Genomic DNA, 5973 nt, shown 5'->3' with positions numbered 1-5973 from the left:
TATATATAAAGTTTTATATGCACATACATATACAATGTGCTTTAATCATACTCCCCCATGCCAATATTCTCTCATCTTCTTCCTCCTTCCGCTATTGTTTATATGTCTGTGTGTGTTTGTGTATGTGTGTCTATGTATGTGTGTCTGTAGGGGGGTGTGTCTGTGGGTGGGTGTGTCTGTGTGTGTCTGTGTCTGTGGGGGTGTGTCTGTGGGCATATGTACTTGTGTTTAATGAGACAACATGATCCCTGGGATCATGGGACAGTTATTTGCCTGAAAGCATCCTTACAGTTTGGCTGCTCATCTGCCACACAAAATATAGGCCAAAAGTGAGCAAACTTTTTATAAAGGCAAGGAGTAGTTAAAGTTTCCCCAGCATAATTGAGGTCAAGTTCTCTTATAAGTATTTACAATGTACCCCTTAAAACTTTGAAAGGGGCTGGGATGTCATTCAGTGGAAGGCACTTGCATGAGGAGTACTTGGTGGGCCCTGGATTCTAGCCCCAATGCTACAAAACAAACAAACAAAAATAAATAGCACTGCATTATTAGCGCAAGGCTGTAAAAGCAGAACCTAACAAAGCTGCAATCAGCTTGCTGGAGAGGAAAGTGACTCCAAGTCCCTTCCTCTCTCATTCAGAAGGTCATCGCCCCACACACAAAAAGACAACCACTTTCAATAAAAACTAAAATACAATTGGGCTCAACATTAAACTTAATATGACCACAGTGTTGCACTAAGTGGGAGGAAGCACCCCCTCACACACAGGTTCCTCTCTCATCCCTATGCTCACATACATTTCTTCCTCTGTGCCTTTTTATCTGTGTGTACCCAGCAATTCCCTGCACACATAAATGCATGGATGCTTCCTGCAAACCTTCACTCCTTATTATAATGACTTTGAAACACTGAATGCTAACTTTGAAAATCTGTAATGAATTTTAGGAATGCATAGGTTCATACCAATTAGGCAGTAATTAGGAAACAAAGTGGGGCTCACTAGAAAAGGCGTTGATTGTTTTGTAGCCTAATGAACCATCTCCCTGTTCCGAGTTCATTAACTTAAACACCAGCACAAAAGAGAAGGGCTTTTGATTGCTTTTTTTCTGGAACTGAACCTGACCGGCTGATTTTATGTCTTTATTGAACTTGAGCCAAAACTTGAGAATAGAAAAGGAAGTAGTTTCAAAATATATTCTTAAATGAATCGAATCAACCTGATTTAAAAACATTTTATTATTGACAAGAATGGGGCCAAACCAAAACCTGTGGTGGCTGACCTCAAACTTACTAAGGAACTGTCAGTCTCCGAGCCCATTCAGTGATTTGAGGTCTTTTCCCTAGAGGCCGTGAGGTCAGCCAGGCAATTAGACATGGCTTCTGGGCACCTTTGTCCCTTTGCCCAGCATTATCCTTTCTGTCACACACACGTCCACTGGCGCGCACACACATTCCTCTCTGCCCCATTCATGCCCTTCGTCCCGTGCATTCCTTTCTTACGAGGCTATTCATGTGTGGCTCCATCCCCTGCACACATGTACACCTATAAATGTGTAAAGCACACACGGCTCTTTCCCACATACATCCGTGACTCTCCATGGTACGTCTTTCCACACACACGGGCCCTCCCTATGTACCTTGTGACTCGCACGTTTCTCCACTTGATCGCAGACACGCTCTCCTTTAGCTTGTGTTTCCTGCATGCCCCGCTCCTCTCGAACATTTAACTTTCTGCCATACACGTGTTTTCACACCACTTTGCCAAATGCAAATTCATTCTCTAGTATCTTTGTGTATTTGTCTAGCTGGATGCACACGCGCCAAGTAAGTAAATAGCCTTTAAAAACTAAGTGAAAATACAGCGTTCATTCATTTTGAGTTGTGGTGGTTATTTAAGCAGTTGGAGCCGGCATGCAAGTGGATGCAGCTTTTGGAACCCCCACTTGCGCCTGTCAAGCAGTTTAGGACTGTGTGCAAGTCTCCTGCCACTTGTTTCTATACAAAGAAGGCTTTTAAATGGCTTGAGGGTCCTTGATGTTTGTTCTCTGATATAAGTAAATTGTACCCCGTTTATGTAGTCAAGTGGCACTCTCTAGGGTGAGTGTGTGCCCGTAGGGAAATGCTTACATCCAGTTTCCTTAAATGATCCCAAGATGTAAGGGTGAATAACCACTAAGGCTGCCACAAAGGGACCCCAGACTTACTAACTCACAGGCAGGGATGAAAAAGATCTCAAGTCAAAGTGTGAGCAGGTTAGGGCTTTCTCTCAGCTTCCAGAAAAAAAACTGTAGCCAGGCGGTGGTGGCGCACGCCTTTAATCCCAGCACTCGGGAGGCAGAGGCAGGCAGATCTCTGGGAGTTCGAGGCCAGCCTGGTCTACAAGAGCTAGTTCAGGGACAGGCACCAAAACTACAGAGAAACTCTGTCTCGAAAAACAAAAACAGAAAAAAAAAAAACTGTACAAGCCCCTCTTGTTGGCTCTCTTCTCCCTATGTCTCTTTACAAAGTCTTTCCTCCATGCCCCTCTGTGTCCCAATTTATTCCTATAGTGATACTAGACACATGGGATTGGGTTCCAACCTAAGAACCTCATTTGATGTAAATTCGTTGTAAATATCCCCTCTCTAAAGAAGGCCACATTCTAAGCTATTGTTATGGCTGAGTTGGGGGAAGGGACACAGCAGACTTTGATTTGTTTCCGCATATGATAGTTTATTAGCAAGAGATAATAATTCTGAACTTTACTTTTATCAATAATAAGTCTGGGGCTGGGGATGTATCTCAGTTTATAGTGCTTGTCCAGCATGCAGAAAGTGCTGAGTTCAGTCCCCGGCACTGTATTAAACCAGACGAGTGGTGCACACCGTCCTGGGTTCCACAGCATGTTTGAAGGCCAGTCTGGCAAACGTTAGTCTCTATTACAGTGTACCAGTGGTCTGACTTGGCAATTCCTCATTTCAAACTTGAAGTCCGAATCTAACCGAATCTCCTCCACTCCACCTTTCAAGGGATATAGCCCAACACACACACACACACACACACACACACACACACACACACACACACACACGCGGGAGGGCGGGGGAGACTGGATTCCTAAGGTGACATTGCTCCACCTGGTGGCAAGCCAAGGAACTTGACGGTGCATTCACTGAGTACGGCAGGTCCGCAGCAAGGTGCATTTGATGGACAGCTCCTGTGAAGAAATCAGAGGTAAAGCCAACATAGATCTCAGAGGCAGGGTGCAGAAGATTAGCAGTTAAAATGAAGCACTTTAGCAATCAACAGATCACCAAACAAACTAGAGCAAATGGAACAGAAAAAAATTAACTCGACTCTGACAAGACATTCCTTCAAAATCAGGCTGCAGAATTGCACTTCCATAAAAACCACTCTGGGCTGAGCCAAGGGGATTACAAATTCCAGAGCAACCTGGACTACACAGGAAGCTCAAGACTAGCCTGAGCTACACACTGAGTTCAAGGCCTATCTGGGTTATAAGGTGAGACTTTGTTTAAAGATGAAGAGAGGGGAGAAGTAGCAGGAAGAGGAGGAACAGGATGAAAGGAAAGAGGGGAGGAGGAAGGGGAGGAGGAAGGGACAGGGAAAGAAACAAGAAGAGGCAGGGGAAGAGGGGGGCAGGAATGGAGGAAGGGAATAAAAGGAAAGAGGGGGAAGAGGGAGGGGAGGAGGAAGGGGGAAGAGGAACAAGAAGAAGGGGGAGGAGAGGGAGCAAGAAGGGAGGAGGCAAGAAGGGGGGGACGAGTATTGTGTGATGTTTTACTCTTGGCTTTTGGGAGAGAACCACCGAGCTGCCAAATAAATCACACACACGAATGCCTGGTCTTAGCTTGGCTTGTTTCTTGCCAGCTTTTCTTAAATTATCCTGGTTACCTTTTGCCTCTGGGCTTTTATCTTTCTCTATTTCTGTATACCTTTCTTTACTTCTTGCTCTGTGGCCTGCTGTGTAGCTGGGTGGCTGGTCCCTCATGCCCTCCTCTCCTTGTTCTCTTGCTCTTTCTTCCTTGTTTCTCCCTCTATTAATATTCTCTGCCTGCCAGCCCTGCCTATTGTTGCTCCTGCCTCACTACTGGTCATTCAGCTCTTTATTTATAGACCATCAGGTGTTTTAGACAGGCCAAGAATCACAGCTTCACAGAGTTAAATAAATGCAGCATAAACAAAAGCAACACACCCTAAAATAATATTACTCAACATTTCCTCTTTTTTCTTTTTAAACAAAAATGAAAAATTTTAACTTGAGTATAGTAAGACAGTATGTATACAATAAGAACAATGATCACGTAAAGATTACATTCACAATATACTGAATTCCAATTCATTTGTGTCTGGTAAATTTAAAGAAAATATTCCATTATCTATCCTATCTTAAAGAATCTAAAGTTTTGTACCTAACTTACTTTCTATCATATCTAAGAAAAAGTGCAACTATAACTATCTAGTTTTCAACTCCATCAAAAACATTAGAAGGATATTTTATTCAAATAAACAAAAGTGCATTGCAAATGACTTCCAAACTCCTTAGAAAGGACAGAGACATCTGACTGCCTGGATAGTCCCCAAAGTTCTTTTGCAATGTTGGGGCATCCATCTTCAGCCTAAAGGCCCATAGTCTCTGGAAGACTTCTCAATGAAGTAGGAAATTTGAAAGAATGTCCCATCTACATTGACAGTTTGTCAACCACTTTCTTCGGCATCCTGCAGAATGTCTGGCAGTTTCTTCTGTGAAGCAGGAATCCTGAAGGACCATCCCAACTTGTCTTGGTAAAATTCAGCAGTCACTTTCCTGTGGGTCCTGATTGTCCAGGTTTACAGAGCATACTGTCAAGAGGTCCAGGCAAGAGCAGCTTCTTGCCCAAATGGCTAGCCTTGCCACATTGAAAGCAAACACCATAAGGAGTTTCTTCAGCATCCATCATCTCTGAAGTAAGTTGGTGCTGCAGGAGCAGATGTGTCTCATTGTCATGAATAAGCCAAAATTAGCAAAACATTTTAACTGTTTTGTAGGTCTTTGAAAGGTTTAAAGAATCTATCTATCTAAAGTATATCTCTATATGATCTGAAAAACATACCTAGCATATTCACAAATTTGATTGTCATAGATCACTAACTACTGACCTGTGTTTCTTAATTATCCTAAATAGTTTATAATAATAATTTTCAAAAACTAGAATTTTGCCTTACATTTTTAAATGATCTGCATAGGTACAATACCGTAAACAAGAACAGAAACATACATACAATATGTTGTAACAAAAATAACCTTAAATTTGTATCAATATGTAAAAATCCTCTAAACAAGAGTAGAAACATATATACAATGTGTTGCAACAAAAATTACCTTAAATTTGTATTAATATTCAAAAATCCTTTAAACAAGAGTAAAACATATATACAATGTAACAAAATTGACTTTGAATTTGTATCCATATACCAAAATCCATGCCAAGGCAAAACATCTGCGATTACCTATTTTTCCTATATTCCTATATTCCCCTAAACTATAGCAAACATCCATGACCCACAAAATAACCAAAAGCCTCCCACAACCCACTCTTGGGAATGTGGACATTGTGTTCTCTAGACTGCTTTCTGCTGAATGTGGGTCAAGGCATCTTCAGGGTCCCAAAGGGAAAATTGAGATAATGACTAAGTCCTGTGAAGACCAGCGGTAACCTTTGTTGATAGATATCACCTGTCAAGATTCAAGCCGGGCGGTGGTGGCGCACGCCTTTAATCCCAGCACTTGGGAGGCAGAGGCAGGGGGATCTCTGGGAGTTCAAGGCCAACCTGGTCTACAGAGCTAGTTCTGGGATGGGCACCAAAGCTACAGAGAAACCCTGTTTCGAAAAACCAAAAAAAAAAAAAAAAAAAAGATTCAGGAGGTCTCCCCTGATCAAACCAGATCCAAATCAAACTGGAACAAATCCACAGTCTCTTGTTTCCTGGGG

The sequence above is a fragment of the Microtus ochrogaster genome, unplaced genomic scaffold (genome assembly GCF_000317375.1).
Source record: "Microtus ochrogaster isolate Prairie Vole_2 unplaced genomic scaffold, MicOch1.0 UNK10, whole genome shotgun sequence".
Taxonomy (NCBI): domain Eukaryota; kingdom Metazoa; phylum Chordata; class Mammalia; order Rodentia; family Cricetidae; genus Microtus; species Microtus ochrogaster.
This window is presented reverse-complemented; position numbering follows the sequence as displayed.